We start from the raw sequence: 14,485 nt of genomic DNA on the forward strand, positions 1-14,485 counted from the left end.
GAGACGTTCACTAATTAGACCGGCTCATTGTGAGGCTTTGTAATACTTAAACAGGGTGTATCTGGCTTTTAGTGAGAGATTGTCTGAATTGCTCCTTAATGTAATTAAATGACTAAAGCATGCAATCGTGAGACCGCTCAATCATTCTAGTCCTCTGTTCTCGAATTGCGCCCTGAGCTTGTCCCCAGATTTGCCCAGAGTGTGACTAATTCAAGGATGAAACAAGATTCTCGTTGTGTTATCCTGGACTGGGATGGGCTTTCCTTTAATCTTGACTGATGTCACAGTTTGAAATCTCTGAAACTGAATCTCACATTTCTAATATAGTCTCGGGACGTGTTATTATGCTGTGTGAACTTGCAAACTTTATTTACAAGTTAATTAAGCTATATTATATAGTATATTAAAGTTGTTATGGACTTTGAATTTACGGGATAGGAAGAAGAGCTTGGAATGTTGAGGAGAAATATGGAAAATTTGATCAAGGACATGACGCAAGCCGGACTTGAACTTGTATCGCTGTGAGCATGTGGCCTACTGTGCAACGGCTCTGATAAAACAGAAGGAAGGAAATAAATACGTGAAGGAAGGAAGGAAGGAAGGAAGGAAGGAAGGAAGGAAGGAAGGAAGGAAGGAAGGAAGGAAGGAAGGAAGGAAGGAAGGAAGGAAGGAAGGAAGGAAGGAAGGAAAAATGAAAGGAAGGTATGATGAAAGAATGAATGGAGAAAAGAAGGAAGGAATACAGAAGGAAGGAAATGAATACAGAAGGAAGGAAGGAAGGAAGGAAGGAAGGAAGGGAATACAGAAGGAAAGAAGGGAATACAGAAGGAAGGAAGGAATACAGAAGGAAGGAAATGAATACAGAAGGAAGGAAGGAAGGGAATACAGAAGGAAAGAAGGGAATACAGAAGGAAGGAAGGAATACAGAAGGAAGGAAATTAATACAGAAGGAAAGAAGGGAATACAGAAGGAAGGAAGGAATACAGAAGGAAGGAAGGAATACAGAAGGAATGAAGGAATATAGAAGGAAGGAAGGAAGGGAATACAGAAGGAAGGAAGGAATACAGAAGGAAGGAAATGAATACAGAAGGAAGGAAGGAAGGAAGGAAGGAAGGAAGGAAGGAAGGAAGGAAGGAAGGAAGGAAGGAAGGAAGGAAGGAAGGAAGGAAGGAAGGAAGGAAGGAAAAATGAAAGGAAGGTATGATGAAAGAATGAATGGAGAAAAGAAGGAAGGAATACAGAAGGAAGGAAATGAATACAGAAGGAAGGAAGGAAGGAAGGAAGGGAATACAGAAGGAAAGAAGGGAATACAGAAGGAAGGAAGGAATACAGAAGGAAGGAAATGAATACAGAAGGAAGGAAGGAAGGGAATACAGAAGGAAAGAAGGGAATACAGAAGGAAGGAAGGAATACAGAAGGAAGGAAATTAATACAGAAGGAAAGAAGGGAATACAGAAGGAAGGAAGGAATACAGAAGGAAGGAAGGAATACAGAAGGAATGAAGGAATATAGAAGGAAGGAAGGAAGGGAATACAGAAGGAAGGAAGGAATACAGAAGGAAGGAAATGAATACAGAAGGAAGGAAGGAAGGAAGGAAGGAAGGAAGGAAGGAAGGAAGGAAGGAAGGAAGGAAGGAAGGAAGGAAGGGAATACAGAAGGAAAGAAGGGAATACAGAAGGAAGGAATACAGAAGGAATGAAGGAATACAGAAGGAAGGAAGAGAATACAGAAGGAAAGAAGGAATACAGAAGGAAGTAAGGAAGGGAATACAGAAGGAAAGAAGGGAATACAGAAGGAAGTAAGGAAGGGAATACAGAAGGAAAGAAGGGAATACAGAAGGAAGGAAGGGAGGAAGGAAGGAAGGAAGGAAGGAAGAAAGGGAATACAGAAGGAAAGAAGGGAATACAGAAGGAAGGAAGGAATACAGAAGGAAGGAAATGAATACAGAAGGAAGGAAGGAATACAGAAGGAAGGAAGGAATACAGAAGGAAGGAAGGGAATACAGAAGGAAAGAAGGGAATACAGAAGGAAAGAAGGGAATACAGAAGGAAGGAAGGAATACAGAAGGAATGAAGGAATATAGAAGGAAGGAAGGAATACAGAAGGAATGAAGGAATATAGAAGGAAGGAAGGGAATACAGAAGGAAGGAAATGAATACAGAAGGAAGGAAGGAAGGAAGGAAGGAAGGAAGGAAGGAAGGAAGGAAGGAAGGAAGGGAATACAGAAGGAAAGAAGGGAATACAGAAGGAAGGAATACAGAAGGAAGGAAGGAATACAGAAGGAAGGAAGAGAATACAGAAGGAAAGAAGGAATACAGAAGGAAGGAAGGAAGGGAATACAGAAGGAAAGAAGGGAATACAGAAGGAAGGAAGGAAGGAAGGAAGGAAGGAAGGAAGGAAGGAAGGAAGGAAGGAAGGAAGGAAGAAAGGGAATACAGAAGGAAGGAAGGAATACAGAAGGAATGAAGGAATATAGAAGGAAGGAAGGAAGGAAGGAAGGGAATACAGAAGGAAGGAAGGAATACAGAAGGAATGAAGGAATATAGAAGGAAGGAAGGAAAGAAGGGAATACAGAAGGAAGGAAGGAAGGAAGGAATACAGAAGGAAGGAAATGAATACAGAAGGAAGGAATGAAGGAAGGAAGGGAATACAGAAGGAAAGAAGGGAATACAGAAGGAAGAAATACAGAAGGAATGAAGGAATACAGAAGGAAGGAAGAGAATATAGAAGGAAAGAAGGAATACAGAAAGAAGGAAGGAAGGGAATACAGAAGGAAAGAAGGGAATACAGAAGGAAGGAAGGAATATAGAAGGATGGAAAGGAATACAGGAGGAAGGAAAAAAGGAATACGGAAGGAAAGGAATACAGAAGGAAGGAAAGGAAGGGAGAAAATAAAAATGAAAGGAAGGGAGGAAGAGGAAGGAAGGAAAACAGAATGAAGGAAAGAAGAAAGGGAGAAAAGAAGGAAGGAATACAGAAGGAATGAAGGAATACAGAAGGAAGGAAAAAAGGAATACGGAAGGAAAGGAATACAGAAGGAAGTGAAGCAAGGAAAGTAGAAAGGGAGAAAAGAAGGAAGGAAGGAATACAGAAAGAAGGAATATGGAAGGAAAGCCATACAGAAAGAAGGAATACGGAAGGAAGAAAGGAAAATAATACAAAAGGAAGGAAGGACAGAAATGAATACAGAAGGAAGGAAGGAAGGAAGGAAGGAAGGAAGGAAGGAAGGAAGGAAGGAAGGAATACAAAAGAAATAAAAAGAATGACAAGGAAACAAAAATATAAATCTAGTGACAGAAGAAAGAAAAGAAAGAAAAAAAAGAATAATGGAAAGAAATGTGTAAAGAAGTAAGGAAATAAAAAAAAGATAAAACGACAGAAATACAGAAGGAAAAATGAAAAACAGAAGGAAGGAAGAAAAGAAAGCAGGGTAAATAAGGAAAGAAATACAGAAAGAAGGAAAGTAAATAAGAAGAAGAGCTCTATCTTCTGCTGTGCTGCAGCTGTAGTGTGACAGACACAGACAGGTGCTCTTCTCTGACCGTGTGGAGAATGTGGGAGACGGAGACCCAGTTAAAGCAGCAGAGCAGTGTTACCGTTACGCTGAGAAGAACTGGCTGACTTGGCTTAATGTGGCATTTTCATTTTCATTCATTACTTTTCCAACTTTTTGGTCTGTCCACTCTGGATTCCAGCGTCACTTTTATTTAGTCTAACAACTAGCCATGTGTCCTCGATTGGATAGCCATGCTAACAGTAATAACAATGATGATGCTATAAAAGAGGAGCGTAGAGTTACGGGCACATGTGGTGTAGTATTTCCCCTCTGGTGTTTTACTGCAGGGTGATGATGTAATGGACTGCACACTTCGTTACAGTGACAGTCTCCAGAAGCACTGGAGCGTTTAATGATGACTTCTAAAATCAAAACATGTTATTTCATTCAGATCACCGTAAGGGCTGTTATTTAAAGCTCTGTGTTGTGTAATTGATTAGGGTTGAAGATTATGCTGAGGAGCAATAAGGAAAAAATTGGTTTTAGTGGCTATACAATTCCGTTCAGTAAATGTCTGAGACCTTTAAGAGGAAACCTAACCTGTCGTTTTTGCCGTTTGATTCGGTTGATAGTTACCACACAAACCATAATCGCATCAAAGCAGGATAGTTCATGTTTTAGATTAGCCGGATAGATAATGAGAGACTTTGGGAGAAAGACAAAAAATAATAATCAGTGGTTGCTAGATCACTGTTTGGGTGTCCTGCTCACATGTGAACTGCACCTGTTCCTCTATTTTCTGTTTATTAACTGAAGCCAGAATGTTCTCAATATAGCATTTTTTTTAAAGGCCTTAGTCATTCCCTAGTCATTTACTTATTGTTATTTGTTATTTACTTTGCTATTTTATTAATTTAATTTATTCCTAGAGTTTTCATCTCTGATCTGATTCTGATTCATCTCATTCTCTTCTGACTGTTTCTGTATCATTTCTAAATGAGTGGACTTACATTAGTGCTATTTTAGTATCATTGATGATATGCTAATATATCCTGATATAGTTTTTGTTAATCTTTTGAATTTTAACATGGCCTGTTTTCACTTTATTTTGGTTAAAGTTTTAGAAATTTTGTTAATTTGTCTATATAGCATTTATTAACTTCTATTAATTATTTGTTTAGCTTATTTATTTGTTTTTTTTTAGTACTTCAACTTTGGTAATGCAAATTTGGCCTTTGCAACTGAAATAAAATACATTTAAGTACGGTATTTAAAAAAAAATGTAAATTACGATAATAACTCTGACTTGCACACATCGGATAATCAAATCATTAGAGATATTTTTTTTAGATATGTTCTTGGCAAAAACTGATTCACACTCAGTTCTAAGTAAAGATCATGTATCCAGACAGTTGTTATCATAGAATAACCCTGACAGGGTGATCAGGACTTTATTTTGCGATAACAAACGGCGGGATGTACATTGTCCCGCTTATTACAGAGCTTCTTGCCACATAAGTAAATAATTAGACATGAAAAATTGATCTGAGTCAAAATATTTTATTAGCTCTTTAAACACAAAGCTTCCGTGGAGAGAGTTGCTAGCGCCGCAAGTTCAAACTAGACGCATTTAAAAGCAGTGTTGCTGCCACAGTCTGATTACTGATTACTCCTTTAAAAAGTAACTTAGTTACTTTACAGATTTCTTGATTTTAAAAGTAACTAAGTTAGATTACAAGTTACTTTATTAGTTACAATTAGCAGCTGCCGAGAGATACAGTACAGTCGTACCACATAGTACACAGCATTTCACCACATAAATAATTATGGATAAGAGTGTGGCGAGCAGGACGAGGTCGAGGGCCGTGGGAGGACGGCACGAGGCCGGTGGCGTGATTACTGATGAGCGACACCTGTGCGATGCACCGGTCTCGTATCTCTCACGGAGGAGCGGAAGCATAAAAGGAGGAGCGACGACAGTGGAGATGGAGAGAGGAACAGGCCTGCTTTTATGTTGTGTTTTGTTCCTGTTTTGTGTGGCCAGCAGTCGTCCGTGAGGAACGTTCCTAGCAAGAGTATAGCAGATGAGCCTGTTATCAGTTTTTACCAGTTGCTATTGGGGGATAACCGGATGGTGCGATTAACCAATCAAAATCAAATATTTCACTGAGCCGTGTAATAACATAAATTTGACCTTAAAACTGTTTTTTATCAAGCCAACATTTATGTTGCATCTAAAGGTGCAGTGCAACAGTTTAAACAAAAACAATTTCCGAAAGAGTTTGGATCCAATCATTTTAACTTTGAGGCCACCTAACCAAGTTCCTGTCTATAATGGTCACTTTGACACACCCACCACCGGTCCCGCAGGGTCCTATAAACAGAAGTAGCCCTACTCCTCGTAAAAGGCCATTAGCTCTGATGCAGACTAGCGCCAGACCCCTGTGAAGAACTCAAGAACCCTGGTCACTATTCGGATAACGATACATAAAACGCACATCCTCTCGTGCACCAGCCCCTCGCCCTCTGAAGGGTTCGATAGCTGTACTCAAAGAAACTGTTTTTATCCACGTCTAGACATGTCAGTTATTGATTGAGAGGCCTGTCTTATGACCAGATGTGAATTTATAATCCATATCTTATGCTTTATGACTCCATGCAGGATCACCAGAGATGACATGACTTATACAGCAGATTCCTCAGTTCTCATGTTTAAGAAATGCAACAGCCAGACTTATGGAAAATTACTCAACCCTCCTGACCCGCTTCATTTTTTTCAGATGTTTGTATTTCCTCAGATATAAACAGAAAGTTTGACCTCTTCTCCAGAAATCACCACATTGCTTGAAATGATGTTGTAGAAGAAAGGATACTACGTTTACTGTGTAGGGGATAAATCGTGGAAAAATTCCCATATGCACTTAAAAAAAAAACTCTGTTTTTGTTTAGTTTTTTTGTAAGGAGGCAGGATGGTGTTCATGTTTGTGTGTGTGATGAAACAGCTCTAACACTTTGGAATTAAACGTCCCTAATTTTGTTCCCTGTTCAGCGCTGTTTTAAGAGAATGCATGGTCTTTTTGTTATGATAAACATCACCTTGTCAGACCTCCCATCTCACAAAGAGAGACATGACTGAGAGGCAGAGTAAAAGGTGACCCAGAACTGTCAGCTAGAGGCCACTGGTGCTGAAGCCAGAACCTGGACAGACAGCTCTGAACACGGAGTTCCTTCTCTTAGCGAAAATCCAAAGCCATTCAGCCACTGAATGAAAACAAAGTGAGACTTAAGGATTTTGAAACCTTCTTTTTCTACTTTGGACACTCTGTTCTCACATCAGCTTCAGGAGGAAGCTTCCTCCCATCTATCGTGCTATTGTTCTATAATTCAGTTTGTATCTATTCTGTCCATCCGTCTGCCTGTCCGTCTGCCTGTCCGTCCGTCCATCCATCCATCCATCCATCCATCCATCCATCCATCCATCCATCCATCCATCCATCCATCCATCCATCCATCCATCCATCCATCCATCCATCCATCCATCCATCCATCCATCCACCCATTCTATATGTCTTTCCATCATTCTGTCTTTATCATTCCATTTATCACTCTGCCATTTGGTCTGTCTGTCCATCTGTCTATCCATCCATCCGCCCATCCATCCACCCATCCATCCATCCATCCGCCCATCCATCCACCCATCCATCCATCCACCCATCCATCCATCCATCCGCCCATCCATCCATCCATCCACCCACCCACCCATTCATGATTCTGTCTATCTTTCATTCCATTTATCACTCTGCCATTCAATCTACCTGTCTGTCCATCCATCCATCCATCCATCCATCCATCCATCCATCCATCCATCTTTCTATATATCTTTCCATATATCTTTCCATCCAATCTATCGTTCTAGATGTAGACTGAATTTGTCTTCAGTTGATTAGATAAAACTGTAAAGCAATTTAATCTCTTCAGACAAAACAAAAAGCACTGCAATTCTGTTATATTAAACTCAGTGCAAATCCGGGGCCATTGCAATAGAGTAAATAGAAAGACCCTGCACAAAAATGATCAATGCAACCGTCACTGTAAGGAAATTATCAATCGGCCTCTTTGGATATGATGTATGCTATGGTTATATACCTTATTGATTTTGCACTTCTGTTTTAGTTTTATCGCACATCAATCAAATCGTAATGATCAAATTCATTTCCAACTTCATTGGTAATATCGACCCCGCTGAGTTAATGTAGCTAATGCAATTTGTATTGACGGATATGCCCAGAAGACTACGTGCACATTAATCACCTGTAGCACTCCCTCTGTCCCATAATCCCAGAACACTTTCCTTTGTCTTATTGTCCTTTCCCTTTCTACCTTTCCCTTTCTGTCTTTTCATTTCTATTCTGTTCATTTACCTTTCTTTTTTCGTGTCTTACTTTGGTTTTCTGTTCCTTTTTAACATTTTTTCCATTTTCCTCCTTTTCCTCATGTTCTTTTTCCCCTTTCTTCCATTTTCCTCCTTTTCCCCATGTTCTTTTCCCTCTTTCTTCCATTTTCCTCATTTTCCTCATGTTCTTTTCCCCCTTTCTTCCATTTTCCTCATTTTCCTCATGTTCTTTCTCCCATTTCTTCTAATTTTCTGTTTCATTTTCTTTTCTTTCCTTTCCTTTTAATTTTTCCTCTCTTTTCCCCTTTCTTTTTTCCTTTTTCCTCTTCCTTTTCCCCCCTTTCTGTTTCGGACCCCCCCTTTCCTCCCTTCTGCTGTGTTCTAAAACTGCCAGCAGTGGTTATGTAAACCTCATAAACTGCATATACGTGTTCAGGGTGAATCTTATGAGTCCTGGCTCTAGCCAGCTGCTCTCCCAGACTGGCTCTCTTTTTCTCATCCAGGGTGGCTTGACTCTTAGTAGCCAGTGAGGGTGGCCCCTAACAGCTGCGGTCACTCACTCTGCAGTCTGGCTGGCCTGTCTCAGTCTGTCTCTAAGGAGCCCTCCATACTTGAGGCCCTTTCAAGACAGAAACCAGGGGATCTGTGCCTGATTTACTGTGAGATGAAAGGGAGTGAATGTCCTTGAAGGAGACTTGTTGGTCAATGCTTTTATATCTAGGCAATATATTTAATATTTGCTATGGGTGTATATTTTCACACACAGCTTCCACTGTTGGAACCTATTGTGCTTCAAATTAGGGTGGAACTGTAAAAACAACCCAGTGATAGACATTATTATTTTGACCTTGGTTTCCACCACATCTTTCAAAATACTATAATGAGTAGCTGGCTACCATTGCACATAGAAGCAAACCCAATAAATACGTTTAGATCATTATTTTCACTGTACGATGGATGTACCTTTGACAATAATAGTTTTATAGATTATTGTTGTTTGAACTAGACACATTTGTTTGAACTAGACACATTTTTTTTTATATTTTGTACAGATTTTTTTCCCTTTGGGCTTAGGCAGTATACAGTAGTCCACCTTTTCTTAATGGAAACAGCAAGGGTAGTAAAGAGGTAGGAGGAAACATACAGGCTCAGCATCCTTCACAAACGTTTTTCAGCAAACTTAAAGTTATTTGTCTATTATAATTTTAGCTGCTATAGATTGAAGTTCAGTAACCCAAAAATCTTAAGTGGCACCTCCATTTGGTCACTATGACTACCATACTACTACTTCTGCAGCCGTCAGCATGCATCATTTCAACATAATGTTTAACAGCAGAATTCCTGGTGAAAACTACATTACCCATGATGCTGTACAGAAAATTACACCAATCAGGGATTCAAAAAAAGCAACATGCGGAAAAATTGCTCTTTAGCTCAGCCCACTCCCATTAAGCACTGCGAATTACATAATTGAGCCGGTCTCCCTACGCTCTCAAAATGCTGAAATATTTGTATATATATATATATATATACTGGTATTAAACAGTGCTTCAGGGTATCAGAACGCTGGCTCAGTATTGGTCGGCTCCTGCGTCGACACCACACGCATGTGTCGTGGTACTCACGTGAACAGTATAAAACTTAATTGAGTGGTACTCACTGTTTTTTTTTCATAAAAAAGTACTCTAATCGCTTCATAACATTAAAGGATAATTCCGGTATTTAACACCTTGAGTCTATATTGTAGTTTATTTTGGATGAACAAGAGTGGTGGACAACATTTTTTTGACAATGGTTCCTCTCTCGAGTTTTTGACTATAATAGAATTATAGTGTGTCAATTGGAGTCAATGTGCATGTCCGAAAATGTCATTAAAACAACCTTTAACATTAGTTTTCAAAACTGTGCAACTCACCGAGTGATTAGTGATGTTAGTTGATGTTCCAGAAACAAAAAGTGTTGCGAAATACAGTTTCTGTCGTGTTTTATTCGTCATTTTGTAAAATCCCATTGAATTCTGTTGAAGGACTGAGTGCTCGAAAATGACGAATAAAACACGACATTAAACACCGGAATTATCCTTTAAGGCTGAGCCACTGTAGTCACATGGACTATTTTAACAATGTCTTTACGACCTTTCTGGGCGTTGAAAGTGGTAATGACATTGCAGTCTATGGGGGGTCAGAAAGCTCTCGGATTCCATCAAAAATATCTTAATTTGTGTTCCCAAGATGAATAAAGGTCTTAAAGGTTGTATCAGCGATTTCAGGCGCAAAAATAAATGATCTCATTCATCTAATCTTTCCTAACGATCCGCTAGCTGCCCGCCCCATAAGCAAGCTGTCCAAAAAACGCGTCTCTGTAGGCAGCCTAGGCTCTGAGATCGAGATACGATTGCTGAGATCTGCACACAAAACAATTGCCTTTACCAACCACTCAAAACCAAAATAAATAGTGTTCAACCAATCACTGACAGGGGCTGGGTGTTGTGAGGGCTGAGTGCACGAGCCCAAAACCAACTGTCGGTGATTGGTTGAACACTATTTATTTTGGTTTTGAGTGTTTGTGAAACCGATTGTTTTTGTGTGCAGATCTCAGAGCCTAGGCTGCCTACAGAGACGCGGTTTTATATATACATTTGCAATAATGTATATATTTTATATTTCTCCATAGTTTTAATTCGATTATGCTGTTCGCAATGGTTCATGGAATTGTAGTTCTTTCCCTTACTAAAAAACTTTCAGTACACAGCCTTGTAGCTTTTTTGCTTCAAATCAAAGTTTGTAGTGTTGCAATTCACCTCGTAGCTGATTCTTTAACAAAGGCTATAACAAAATTAAAAAATTAAAAAACGGAACCAGCGCCGCTGAAAAAGGGGGTGGGCACTGATGCACTCGATTGTAATAGAAGCACCAATCATTTTTACATTTAAAAGCCTTTATCTCTGTTGGAGCCAATAGCCTCGTGGGCAGAGCTCGAGTTCGAGTCCCGGCTCATGGACCTTTCCTGATCCTGTCCCCCTCTCTCTCCCACTTCCTATCTACTCTATACTTTCTTATTACAATAAAGGCAAAATCTGCAAAAAAAGCTAAAGTTAGTTAGTATGGACTTTCTGTTCACATATGAGAGTATGCTATTATGTGATCTTTTTAGCCTCCCTCTGCTCCTGCATGGCCCAAATCAATGACATCATGAGTTATATTTACAGGCAGGTCGTCATGTGGCCTGGCAGGCTGTACTGTGAACAGAGCCGCTGCCATAGGGAGTGCATGAAATATTCCACATGTGGAAAGAAAGAAAATGGCCTGTGGCTTCTTGTGGACTTCCATTGTTGGCACTGGTAGTTTGGAATTATGTAATGCTGAATTGCTTTTTGGACTCAATTAAGTTTTATAAGTCCTGCGATTGTTTTTGTGTAAGGATTGATGGATTATCTGGTTTGCCTTTGTGTTTAAAAAGCAATTTACACAATGTAACATTTGAATTCCTTACTGCATCATCGCAGGTTCTTGCGCTAAGGAATCTTTCAAAATAATTCCCCTATAATTTGATTTACTCATGCTTGCCAGAGTGTGATTTCCTCTCAATAGAGATGTCGTAGAGGGATTGAACGGCCACTAATTTGGATCAGGCCCCATTGTACAAGACATGTCACATCTGCAGTCCCCATCAATTACATGCAGTGCTCTGCAAATCCCAGGATGAATAAATGTCCAAGAACAATCTAAGCAGCTGGAACAGTTTCTTCTTTTTTTAAGCTTTGTTTTGTAACTTAAAATGAAGTGAAGCGATGTAACTGTGTGTGTGTGTGTGTGTGTGTATGTGTGTGTATACATTTTGGTTTGTCTGTATATCCACAGACACCTTCAACATTTCTCACAGTTTATTCGCAACAGTTTAGATACATTTTAGATTTGTGTGTGTGTGTGTGTGTGTGTGTGTGAACAGAAGCAATATTTCAATGGAAGTAAAATGTGTGTTGATGTGTGCATACATATATGAACCATTAAAACATTTGGGATCAGTGATTTTTTTAAATTATTTTTTTAAATATTTTTTTTAACTCTATAATGCGCACAAAGGCTGCATTTATTTGATCAGAATACAGTAAAAACAGTAATATTGTGAAATATGATTAATTTTTATTATTATTTTAATATATTTTCAAATGTAATTTCATTACTGTAATGGCAAAGCTGAATTTCCAGCATCATTACTCCAGTCTTCAGTGTCTGGAGTAATGATTCTGATCCTTCAGAAATCATTCTAAGATGATGATTTGCTGCTCAAGAAACATGTATTATTTCTACTTAATAAAGAATGGAAACCGTGATATACTGTAGTATCTCTTTTCAGAATTCACTGATGAACAAAATGTTAGAAGATAGAAATATTTTGCAACATTGTTAGTCTTTAATTGAAATTTTTATCAATTTAATATGTCCTTGCTGAACAAAATATGAGTGTCTTTAAAAACAACAAAAAAGTACAAATACATGTTTGACCACTATACATTATGACCACCTTGTCCTGTAATTTAGCAAATAGATTTTGAAATTCAAATGTTTAATTCCAAACTCTTAAAATGTGAAGACAATGTAAAAGTGACTAAAAAGTCATTGTGTTAGTACTTTTGTAAATTGTTGGCTTTTGTGGTGTAGTAGTAGTAGTAATATATTGCAGTGTTTTATATTAAGGCTATTTTTACACTTCATGTTTGCCTCGTGCTTGTACAGGAAAGCCGCTGTGTCCTGCAGGATAGTGGGTCTTTCTTGTGGTTAAGTACAGTACTTATTAAACAATTTAGCCCTGCAATCAAAGAGGCAACAAACAGTAAAGAATCAACAGATGTTCTACTCTTGGTTTTGTTCCAAACATCTTGCCTGGATCACTTTCTGTTTTCTATTTCTATTCATTTATTGCGTTGTTAATGAACAGCCTGATATTCAGAAGATTTGGCTGCCTGTTGTGCTTTGCTAGTCAGAAAAAGTTGTCTTTTTTTTCTCTCTTTCTGACATATTTGATAGATTCTATGTTTAAATCCAGTCTAATCTAAGTTTGAATCTAATCTAGGATTAATTTCCAATCTTACTTTTCCAAAAGATACTTCTCGGCTGTATGTAGTCTGCTGCAAAGAAGTAAGATGGCATTAGTAGAACATTTTATTCGCTTGTTTGTTGTTTTATCTTGTATCGGGTCGGGTTGGACTGTGCAGATGTCGTGATCCTAATCAAATGAAATGTTGACTGAAATCAGATGGTAATCGGTTATATAGCATTCAGCCAGTAGACAGTTGAAGTCATTTCCATTAAAATGAGAATTTGAACATACAGAGGAACATACAGTGTGTTATAGTGGACAAATCACAGATTGCGTACATGCAAATTGGGTAAGAGGGCACTGTGTGTGTGTTATAATCTGCTCTCTGCTAATAAAAGCCAGGTGGTGTGTGTGCGTGTGTGTGTCTGTGTGACTGTAAATGTTTTCCCATGGACTTCTGTGGTTGGTTGAGGCCTAACAGATTCTGACTTGACAGCATTACATGCTTTGTCATTCTGGTAGTTTGTAACAGTGAAACAATAGCATTCACGGACCCCCTCTGGCCCCTTCATGACATCTGTGTGTAAATCTTTGGGTTCTGGTCTACATTATTTAACTAAGTATAGCCTGCTCTGATCACAAGTGACTTAAATAACACAATGGCTGTTGATTCTGCTACTATTTGTTTATTAATGATTCAGTTGTTGTTGTTTTTGTTCAGTTTGTTCCTTCTGTTCATTTATTTACAATTGGCTTGCAAATATTATACTATCTGTTACTGTTCATTGATTCATTCATTGATCCAGTTGTTTGTTTGTTTGTTCATTCAGTTGTTCGCTTATTTTGTTCAGTCACAACAACAAGTGATTAGCAAATGTTATAGTCACTGTTGATGGATTCTGTTACTTTTGTATTGATTAAGTTTGTACATTTTGTTTACTTGTTCTGTTTGTTCAGTCACAAGTTAATATAGCCAATATTATTGAATGGATTCTGTTACTATTTATTGATTCATTTTGATTCATTAATTTAAACCCGGTTATTCATTTATTGATTCAGTTGATTATTCAGTCAAAAGAACAACTGAACTTTTTTTACGGAGTAACGCAATATTGTAATGCATTGATTGATTTAGTTGTTAAGTTCATTAATTCTGTTCATTAACAAATTGTTAGCAAACATTATCGAGACTATTATTAATTCTGTTGTTGTTTATTGACCATTCGTTGATTCAGTTGATTTGTTCCTTTAGTTTATTTATTTCTGTTAATTTCGGTGGCTAGCAAATATTTTTGTTGCTGTTTATTCTGTTATACTTTTCTTTAATTTATTGATTCAGTTGTTTGTTTGTTCAGTTCATTCATTATTTTTGTTCAGTCACAAGTGACTAGCAAATTATTATGGCCATTTTTGGTTCTATAACTATTCATTCATTTGGTTGTTGTTAGTTAGTTTGTTCTCTTCCTTCAGTCACAAGTGGCTATAGCAAATAGTATAGTAGTTGTTCTGTTACTGTTCATTCATTGATTCAGTTGTTTGTACATTCAGTTTATTCA

General features: G+C 38.2%; 1 protein-coding gene across 1 annotated transcript in view; it reads left to right on the forward strand.

Annotated features, from left to right (window-relative positions):
* The window catches only part of stard13b (StAR related lipid transfer domain containing 13b), a 110,445-nt gene that overhangs the window by 46,674 nt on the left and 49,286 nt on the right, over nucleotides 1-14,485 (forward strand). The gene's annotated exons all lie outside the window — the stretch shown is intronic.

The sequence above is a fragment of the Phoxinus phoxinus genome (assembly GCF_949152265.1).
Source record: "Phoxinus phoxinus genome assembly, chromosome: 4".
Classification (NCBI taxonomy): Eukaryota; Metazoa; Chordata; class Actinopteri; order Cypriniformes; family Leuciscidae; genus Phoxinus; species Phoxinus phoxinus.